This window comes from Lepidothrix coronata, unplaced genomic scaffold (genome assembly GCF_001604755.1).
Source record: "Lepidothrix coronata isolate B3197 unplaced genomic scaffold, Lepidothrix_coronata-1.0 Scaffold134, whole genome shotgun sequence".
In the NCBI taxonomy this organism is placed as follows: domain Eukaryota; kingdom Metazoa; phylum Chordata; class Aves; order Passeriformes; family Pipridae; genus Lepidothrix; species Lepidothrix coronata.
The window spans coordinates 1,239,576-1,246,664 of record NW_016690314.1 but is presented as its reverse complement, the minus strand read 5'-3'; the positions used below and the strand labels follow the sequence as shown (position 1 = coordinate 1,246,664).

The 7,089-nt window shown below is 45.2% G+C and overlaps 1 long non-coding RNA gene across 1 annotated transcript; it reads left to right on the top strand.

Moving 5' to 3' along the window:
• The first annotated feature begins 1,968 nt into the window (after positions 1-1,968).
• Positions 1,969-5,753, top strand: LOC108503255. The gene is made up of 5 exons (XR_001876778.1): positions 1,969-2,130; positions 2,260-2,327; positions 2,706-2,760; positions 3,210-3,360; positions 5,482-5,753. It is a non-coding gene; the product is annotated as an uncharacterized LOC108503255 (long non-coding RNA).
• The last annotated feature ends 1,336 nt before the right edge of the window (positions 5,754-7,089 follow it).

Genomic DNA, 7,089 nt, shown 5'->3' with positions numbered 1-7,089 from the left:
AAGGGAGCCTTTTGCTGTGTGCAATGTGCTTATCCTGCAAATGCTGAAGCAGCTCCCAGACCAGCAGCAGAATAATTCCTGCCTGTAGCATCCCAAGAGGAGAGCGGAGCATCCTCCGAGGTGCCACCGACGCCCTCGGTTCGTGGGGACTGGTGGCCCCTTCACCACCCCAGGGGGGTCCTACACCAGTGTCCCCATTGCTTTGGGGACATTTGCTTTGGGATCCACGTCCCAGCTCATTTCCAGCGCTGGAGTCCCAGGGATGCTGCCCAGAGTGAGCCTGGGAGCAGGAGCAGCAGAGATTTTCAGGTACCTCATGGTCGTGGTGTCCAAGAGGGAGAACACAAACCCCCCTGGCTGTATTGCAGGAGGGGAGGTGCAGTGTGTCCCACAGCAAGGGCTGGCTCTGGGGGACAGTCCCCACCCTGAGGAGCTTCTGGGGCCTTTGTGAACAGAGCAGGGCCCTCGTGTCCCTCAGCTCAGGGGAGGTGTCACTCAACAGGCTCTGCTTTAACCTTCCTCAGCACTGCACACTACTGAGGTCATCTCAGTGAAAATACAAAATAGAATGACAGAATCACTGGGGTTGGAAAAGCCCTCTGAGACTATCAAATCCAGCCACATCCCCAGCACTGCCCAGGCCACCACTCACCCACGTCCCCAAGTGCCACATCCACAGGGCTTTTAAATCCCTCCAGGGATGGGGACTCCACCCCTGCCCTGGGCAGCTGTGCCAGGGCTGGACAACCTTTTGGGGAAGAAACACAGTTTAATCCTTCTGTTCTTCTCCTGATGTGTATTATGTGTTCCAGTCACATCCTGCTTTTCTCTGCATAACTTTTCAGGAATTGCAATGGTCACTCAGTTCACGTTTTTTTTTTCCTCCATCTGTTTAAATTTAAATTTTTGCCTCTATTTTCCCCTGGTAAAACAAGGTTACTTTATAAAATTTCCAAGCTGTATTTCATTACCATTTTTCACCATCTATATGATCTCTTTTGTAATGCCAAATGTGCTACTTGTACATGATAAATCTGTGCAGCAGTAAAGAACTTTTCAGTCTCTCATCTGTTTGGAGATGAACTTCGGGTGTGTCAGTGCTTGCATAGTGAGTTGATATTCCACAGAACAAGGACAAAGGGAAAGGAGTTACAAAGCCAAGCAGTCAAAAAGGTAATTTATATGAAACAGAAATTTAAATAGGTGGGAAAGTCACAGGGGTGCAATAAAATCTTCCATGAGGTGTAGATGGTAGATCTTCGTGCCACTGTGACTGAACCACCAGGCTGAAAGGCAGGAATAATGGTGGGACCAAACCACAGTGGACAACATCTCCTGGACCTTACTTAGGGACATAAGATAATTAAAGGAGAGCTAAAAGGATTTTACCAAATTCATACTACACAAGACTGGCTTTCTGTGTGCACACAAATAACTTGGATTAGCAAGATGTGCCATCGCTTCCACCATAAAAATATCCAGTCTCACATTATTTTAAGAAACTTTCAAAATAGAGTGGAATTAAAATATTTGTTTTAAACTCCCCAGGGAAAAGGTGCTGGGCTTCCTGCACAGTCTTTCTTTTTCTTTTTATAGTCCTTCTCCACCCTCAGTCATTCAGCAGTTCCATTTCCCAAAATACCAGTGGTAACTCCCTCTCCAGTCTTTGCCCGTGTGGATGTTTGCTGTGATATCACTTCACTCCTCAGAATGAAGCCCTTCATTTCTGTCTCACTCTTTTGGTACAAATGCAGCCAAAACTGTGTTTTTTAGACAGAATATTAACTGTGCTGGGGAGACAAGGCTGCCCAGAGAAGCTGTAGCTGCCCCACCCCTGGAAGCGTTCAAGGCCAGGTTGGAGCACCCTGGAATAGTGGAAGGTGTCCCTGCCCATGGCAGGGGTGGCACTGGATGGCCTTTGAGGTCACAAGCCAAACCATTCCATGATTCCACGATCCCTTGCTGTGAGTTTTGCAGCCTGGGAGGTTTTAATTTTCCCAGTTTCTTGTCCCACAGTTTCACTTTGGTCCGTGACGTTTCCCTGTTATTGACCCCCGGCAGCAAAAGGCTTGGAATGGCAGGAGAGACTTAATGAGGCACTTTACATGTCCCTCATGAAAAGTGGCTCAGGTTTGAGTGCTGCTGCTCTGAACCTGGGCTTATTTTCATTCCCATCTCTCATAGCCAAAGGTAACATCTCAATGTGTTCCGTTCTTGCTTTTATAAATTGAATAACCAGTTTTTTCTGGCTTCCCCCAGGAACCTCAGAGTGAAATTGTTTTCCTGTCCTGCAAAATACTTCAGAAACTTTCTATTCCTGAATTGAGGTGAATGGTTTTGCTTCCTTATTGTTGCTTTCTCTGAAAGCAATATGTTCCATCTGCTGGGTGTTTTGCGGCACTTTGATTTGTATCAAATTTGAAATGTAACTTTTTTCCTTGTATTTCCAAATGAAGAGTGCTTTTCAGCTTCATTTTCTGCCATTTCAAGATGTTCTTTATATCAGCCTTTTCACACAAACAACACTAGTTTGGGCATATTTTGTTTTTAAATGAAAATATTTGGTTGAAAGTGTTGCAGCTGGTTTTTTGCTTAACTTTTCCCTGATAGGTGAGTAGATATTTTCCTTTGAATCTCAGAAATATGCTTATTTTCTAACAAACCCCCCCCCCCAAAAAAAAAATAATTATGTTTTATATTTCCAGGCTGCTGCTTGGGCTGTTTTCCATCTCCTTCTAACACACGGAGCTCCATTAAGAGGTTGGTAAACTCTTTAAAGAGCTCAGAGAAATTACCAGTTTTCCCTGCTCTCAATCATCTCTTAATTCTTTTCCTTTTGAAGGGTGTAAAATTTTCTCCTCTCCCTGTCAGGCTCTGTGTAATTAATGCTGTCTCCCTGTTCTCCCAGCTCCCACATCTTTCCCTTCCCTTCTCTCCACGGCACCGTTTCCTTTGCGGGTTTGAAGGGACTGATTATTCTACTTCTAAAAGGCAAAAAAGTTCAAATTGTTCTTTGTGTGACAGCAGCAACATCAGCTGAGAGTTTGCTTGAAAACTGGTGCATCATTGCCTAAGAATGGACTTAAACTTTTCCATTCCAGTTCTCTCTGGGAGACACACCTGGGCTAGGGGAAGGTGTCCCTGCCCATGGCAAGGGACATGAGATGGGTTTAAAGTCCCTTCCAACCCAAACCATTCTGGGATTCTAGACCCTGCTCCAGCTCCTTGGGGGTCTGCAAGAAGGAACGTGGCCTAAACCTGGTCCCCAGAGGGACAGTTGCCACCTCCCAGAGGACACAGCTCACATTCCAACATATGTTGTGACTTGGAACAAAACCTGCAGGAGCTGAGCCATGAGAGGTAATAACAATCCTTCTTTTAAAATATTTATATGAAATGACTGTGGGCCAGAGGGGCAGGAGCTGAAGGTTGGAGTTGGTTTTGGTTTTAGGCGGCTGAAAGAGATTTTCTCTCGTTTTTTATTTTTAAGAAGTTCAATGAAAAATGAATATTTGTTTTTTATTTTTTAATATGGATGTTAAAGATTTAGAGCAGAGAACCTGTTTCTTTATAAATGCCACAGTGAAGAGCTACTTTGGCACTTGGGCTACACAAACCCCAAAGGTTCCTCATTCATCCACGGCCCCGAGGGCAGGGGGTGTTGCTCTGCAGTGAGATGGAGAAGGAAATCTGTTGGCAAGAGCAGGTTTTTCCTTATGGCTTCTGGTTTTCCAATATGTTCTCTGAGTACTTCCAAGTAAAACACTTCCTGCCATGTCTGCCAGAGAGCAGCAGAAAGGAAGTGTGGGTCCCACTTGACATGGTGCTCTGAGATCGTGGAGGGGAGATGACAAACCCCAACCCCAAAGTCAGAACTGGGAACTCCAGTAATAAGTTGCCATGGACAGTACAGGAGTGTGGTCATGGCCCCAAGGCTGCCAGAGCTCAAGGAGCATTTGGAGAACACCCTCAGGGACAGAGTGGGATTGTTGGGGTGTCTCTGCAGGGTCAGGGGTTGGATGATGACCCTTGTGGGTCCTTCCAGCTCAGGACATTCCATGATTTCTACGAAAGGCTGCAGAACTTGCACCTCACTCCTCAGTATAATCTGACTGACTCAGCTGGAGATACCAGTTGTCCTGGTGTCTCCATATTCCTCGTTGTCCTAAATACATTGGGAACACTTGGTTCCTTAATTTGGTCTATTAATAAGCATAATTCTTGCTGATGTGAGCAAAAATAAGTATAAAAGTGAGAGCAAGTGCTGCCTTATTCCTGCTCCATTGGCTGGACTCCACAGTGGATTAGCTGTGAGGGTGCAGCAAAATGCTCTTTTCCATCAGCACTAGGGACAGGAATCCTGTTCTCTGCACATTTACTTGGTGTTGGATGAGATTTGCAGATTGTCACGATACTCCTGACACAGCACAGGGACTGTCAGGGCCCGAGGGCACAGCAGGGGCTGCAAATGTCTCAATTCTTGTTATTACTGTTGATGTTATGGTTGTTCCTGTTGTTGGTTTGGGTATTATTATTATTATTATTATTACTATTATTATTTACTCAGAGTGTGGTGAGGCCCTGGCACAGGTTGCCCAGAGAAGCTGTGGCTGCCCCATCCCTGGAAGTGTCCCAGGCCAGGTTGGACGGGGCTTGGAGCAACCTGGGCTGGTGGGAGGTGTCCCTGCCCATGGCAGGGGGTGGGACTGGATAGTTTTAAGGTCCCTTCCAACCCAAACCAGTCTGGGATTCCATTATACAGCCATATTTTGCAAATAAAAGGTTATCGATTCCCTTGCTGGAAAGAAGGGAAGAGGAGAAGAAAGAAGTCTGGCAGATATTTTTTTGTAAATTGTTTTCCATTGGTTCTGCTTTCCTGGAGAGCATTAGGAATAATCCCTTGTCAGGGTGCCAGGGAGCTGCTGCTCTAAATGCAGCATAATGAAGTGGGCAGTATCTGCAGAGGTGCACAGGCATTAAAACTGCTTAAATGAGAGCAAACTACAGAGGGAAATTTTGGAAGGGCACTGGGGAATTTTATTTTCTGCATGGCTGAGAGGACAAAGGCCTTGGACAGTAAATACTGGTGACAAGAGCTGTAGGACAGGATGTGCTGTGCTCCTTGAGTGCTTCTGCTCGAGCAGGATTGGTAACCCATCACCTTAGAGTTGTATCCAGTCCCAGCTTAATGCCAACTAAAAAATAATAAAAGAGGAAACAAACAACTTGGAACTTAACGAGGAGGAAAAATGTAATTATAAGAACAGCTTTAATTGATAAAGGCAACATCAAGGTAGCAGAAGCTCTGCTTCTCATCAATACAGGGTTTAGTATCATCTATCAGCTACAGATTGATCACTGAGCTGCCTTTGCCAAGGCAGCTCTTTATTTGCTCGTGTTTTGTACTGTTGTGTTTGTGTTTAACATACAAATATAGGTACAGACTACCTGATTTTTGGTTGTTCTGTTTGTTTTTTTCAGGGACTGTTCTCCTATTGAAAAGCAATATAGAGCAGAGAGCAATGTAAGCAAAAGGAGTAAGACTTTGATCAGAGTCAAGCTGTTGTGCCCTCAAAAAGCCCAGCAACTCATTATTATTGATTAGGTCAGGGTGACCTATTCTAACAATACAGTTCTTAGGATCTCAAATTCAAAATAACCGTAGTAAATAAGACTAATAGAACCCATCTGCTGCTCCCCAGTAACATTGTGCTATGGTTCATACAACTGGGTTCACACTGGAGAATAAAGTACTGGCTGGTAAATCAGGGTGGGAGCACAGGCAGGAATGTCTGGGGCAGTGTGATGCTGTTGGGTCCTTTATTGATGGGCAGTGTACAAACTACATTATCAGCTGATCCCGGGTGATGTGGATCTACAACATTTAAAGAGCTGTCACAGACTTTTTCCTCTAAAAGTTCAACGTGTTCCAAATGCTCTCTTGTTTTCTGCATTTGTCTCTCAGTTGGTCAACTTCTGCCCAGGGGAGCAGGTCACCTAAACATCCTTAAACCCAGCATGGATAAAACTAAGATCTTTCTGTTAATTCTTTGGAGAAAAGGGACAGTTTTGACAGGACAAAGTGGGGAATGGCTTCAAAGTGACAGAGGGCAGGGGTAGGTGGGATATTGGGAAGAAATTCTTTATAATGAGGGTGGTGAGGCCCTGGCACAGGGTGCCCAGAGAAGCTGTGGCTTTCGCATCCCTGGAAGTGTCCAAGGCCAGGTTGGAGCAACCTGGTCTGGTGGAAGGTGTCCTTGCCCATGGCAGTGGGTGGGACTGGATGGGCTTTAAGATCCCTTCCAACCCAACCCATCCTATGATTATATTCTACGATAAGAAGGACAAAATGGGAGGTTAATGGTGTGTTGTGATGTATTTCCAGCACCTGATGGATGAACATAACAGGACAGATTTTTATTCTGGGTAATCTGAATAAAATGCACACCTTATGGTGCTGTCATGCTTTAGTTGTTAATACAACCCCCTTTGGCAAAAAAAGGCACTCTCTGTCTTAGACCCCACCTATTTTTTAATCTCACAAATCTTGCTGTCATTTCCCCTGTTTTACACCTATTTCCTTCATTCTACCAGATTACAACAGGTTTATGGTCTCTGGAGTGATCTCCAGCTCGCCAAGGAACACATTATGTTCTCTAGGAAAAAGAAAAAGAAGCTCCTTATGTCTCATTAACTTGAGCAGATCCTGTTTGACACTGTGGGAAGGAACCTGCTGTGTCCAGAGCAGGCCTTGCCAGGCTGAGCCTCTCCCAAACGGCTGCTATTGATGAGCAAACAAAGGGGGTCGGCCAAGGGGATGGTAAACAGTAAATCTTAGTGCATGCTCTGCTTGGGCAAACAAGGGATTAGCTGCTGAGTGTTCATCCAGCTTAGCTGAGACCATTAAAATTACCCTGGTATTTAAAACTACACACGCTGAGGGAAATGCATATTCATTTTTTTCCCCTGGGAAAGCCAGATCATATTGAATCAATATTTAATTTTAGGGGACAGCCTCCAGACAGTGAGAAATGGTGTGTGGGGCTCTCTCTGTCTCCTGGAGGAAGAAGTCAGGGGGCTGTTTGAGGT